At 49.3% G+C, this 3,088-nt stretch overlaps 1 pseudogene; it reads right to left on the bottom strand.

The window, feature by feature from the left end:
- Window positions 1-1,136: 1,136 nt before the first annotated feature.
- LOC112395138 (centrosomal protein of 78 kDa-like) lies at window positions 1,137-2,277 on the bottom strand (annotated as a pseudogene).
- Window positions 2,278-3,088: the final 811 nt, after the last annotated feature.

Below are 3,088 nucleotides of genomic sequence, written 5' to 3' on the forward strand. Positions count from 1 at the left end.
ATATGAGATCTAGGCAGAAAAAGTAGCAGCAAAGACAACAGTAGCTGGAATTTGCTAGAAAAGCGAGAGAAGACTTTTTAAAAGCTTCCAGTTCAAGTCAGAATTAAGGTTACGTTTCAACAGCTTGGGATAGCTGTGGATGTTTTGCTGTTCTCTGAAAAAAGAAGAAAATCTATCATAAATATGTTCATTTGAGAAAAATACTGTGTTTGTTTAGTTTTTCTGGCCATGCCCAAGTGACTTTCAATTATGTACACTGTTCAAGGGCAGACTGTATATTGGTTAGGATGTGCTCATGGCTGGTGCATCTCCAAAAAATGCTTCATGAAGGCTGCCAGCTTCTGACATCTTCGATGGTGACAGCATTATGCAGAGAGGCCCGAATGCCTCCCACGGACCCAGAAGAACGACCCATGCAGCCGTTAAGAACAGGAGCATCTGGTTGAGCATCAGGACGACCCTCCTTCCCGTCACCAGCTCCTGCAAGAGTCACGGCACCTGAGGCCATCGTGTCCAACCTCCCTCCTGAAAGCCCCCGCAGGTGGCCAGGAGCGTCACACATCTCAGTCATTAGAAAATTCCTTTCCAACGCAGTGAAGGACCGTCACGCTCACAGGTAACCTAGGTTAGCTCAACTCTTCGATGAACCTGCCGTGCAGGGGGCAGGGAGCGGGCAGCTATTCTCATGCGTGAGAACACACATCTTTCACGGAGCTGACAGAATTAACTACTCTCTCTGATGTCCAGGGGAGCAGCAGTGTCTGTTCTTACACTGAACAGGCTGTGCAAGCTGCACCAGAGATGGGATGGCACCCTCTGTGCTGTCAGAGCAGAGATTTTCAAAGGAAATTTTGACCAAAGCTCCTAGAAGGTGTGGCCCCCCCATGCTCCCGGCCATGGAATCGTGCCAAGGGGCCTGTAAGCAGCGGCAGGAGTACCCCCGTAACAAACGGTCTTTCCCAACTAGTTACAATAACTGTTACTCCAGGATGGGCAGGCTCCTAGATGTGTCTCCTTCAGCATCTGAAAACTAAACCAATTCTCTGACAAGCTTCTGGATGGGACACGTACTCACCACCTGCGACCTTTCAGGGAGATCATATTGAGTTCAAGAGCTTTGTCGAGAAATCTTTTTTCTAAAGCATCATCTCCTTTGGTGTTGCCAATGAAGAATGGAATATTCTTGCTTCTATTCTGGGCCTCCACTGGATGTCAATTCTAATAGTAGCTTTTCCTTTTCAACCACTTTCCAAAATTATAGCTCTCTTTTTCTGTCTAGCAGCTTTGGATGGTTCCTTCACCGATGGAGAAGTTATCCACTGGTACAACAAGTGGGTTTTTTCTTATATCCAGAACGAGCAGAGTTCTGTTGGTTTCAAGGGCCTTTAGTAAAGCCTTTGCTCCTTCACTGGTGAGGCCACACTGCTGCAGGTCAAGTGCTCTAAGCCACAAATCCTCACTAAGAGATTCTGCAAAAGCACTTGCACCCAGGTCACCAATGAGCGTGTTGCAGTTCAGAGCGATGCCCCTCAAACCAGCCATACAGTCAATATCAGATCTCCTGGAAGAAGACTCTCAGCCCAGGTTTCTTCATGCCTTCTGGTAGTCTGATACTTTGTTAACATAGTTAAGTCTCTCTCTCACAACTAGCCCACTTAGCTCCAAGTTCCTTAGCGTACCCGATGCACTTACACAGTGTTTAAGAGCTTTACACAACTGGAAGGTCACATCTTTATTTCTTATCGCAGGAACACGACTTCTGTAAACTTTATTTCTGCCAGAACCTGTGTTGCCAAGCCGTGGCTGGAAGAAGCTCTAGATACAGATCAGGGGCAGAGGGTGCCCAGGAGCGGTGCCCAGTCTACCCAAAGGAGGCGGTCGACATTAACTCCAGCGGGCCCTCCCGCAGGGAAGCGCGCACGGCAGGCAGAGGCACCGAGCCCTGCAGCGCGCACAGGTCCTCAGAGCGCGAGAAGAATTTGGCCTCGCTGTCCCGGTGCAGCTTCACTGAGTGATCATGGCCCCAGCACGGCCTCGGGGATGCTGGCTGCGGACACGATGCCCAAACCCGCCTGGGGGGCCCCGGCTCGCCTCCCGACCCCTCAGGCGCCCACCGCCCGGCGGCTGCGGCCCCACAGCATGCGCAGAACTGGCCTCGCAGCCAGAAGACATTGGGCCACAGGCCCCAGCTACGCTGGTGCCTCCATGCTGCGTTCCCGTGTCACCCACCACATTGCCGGCTCTTGGTGCCGGCCTCAACCGGGGGCCACCCTTCATCGCTGTGCGTGGGCCTCTCACTGTCGTGGCCTCTCTTGTTGCGGAGCACAGGCTCCAGATGCGCAGGCTCAGTAGTTGTGGCTCACAGGCCTAGTTGCTCCGTGGCATGTGGGACCTTCCCAGACCAGGGCTCGAACCCTTGTCCCCTGCATTGGCAGGCAGATTCTCAACCACTGTGCCACCAGGGAAGCCCAAGAAAAAATTTTTGACTGTAAACTTTCCCTTAAGTACAATTTTCATATTGTTGTTTTAATTAAATGTTTTGAATTTCAGTAAAACTCACATGATCAGATTTAATTCTCCCAGAATTTTTTGCTTGACATTTTACAAATTGATGCAAGGGCTCTTGTTTAAAAATGCACTTACGGGCTTCCCCGGTGGCGCAGTGGTTGAGAGTCCACCTGCCGATGCAGGGGACATGGATTCGTGCCCCAGTCCGGGAAGATCCCACATGCCGCGGAGTGGCTAGGCCCGTGAGCCATGGCCACTGAGCCTGCGTGTCGGGAGCCTGTGCTCCGCAACGGGAGAGGCCACAACAGTGAGAGGACCGCGTACCGCAAAAACAAAAACAAAAACAAACAAAAAAATGCAGTTACAACCATTACATCTTATCAGAGACTACATATTCCCAAGAAAAATGAAGCCATTTAAAATTTAAATTTCAAATAAATATTTCATTTTTTTTTGGAAATACTTGTGTGTTTCAAAATACCCAAGCTTAAATTATTGAAATAAAATTGAGTCATTTCCTATTTACTGTTCCAGATCAAAGGTGTATTTTCTTTTTTTTTTTTTTTTTTTTTTTTTTTTG

Source organism: Neophocaena asiaeorientalis, unplaced genomic scaffold, assembly GCF_003031525.2.
Source record: "Neophocaena asiaeorientalis asiaeorientalis breed wild unplaced genomic scaffold, Neophocaena_asiaeorientalis_V1.1 scaffold25, whole genome shotgun sequence".
In the NCBI taxonomy this organism is placed as follows: Eukaryota; Metazoa; Chordata; class Mammalia; order Artiodactyla; family Phocoenidae; genus Neophocaena; species Neophocaena asiaeorientalis.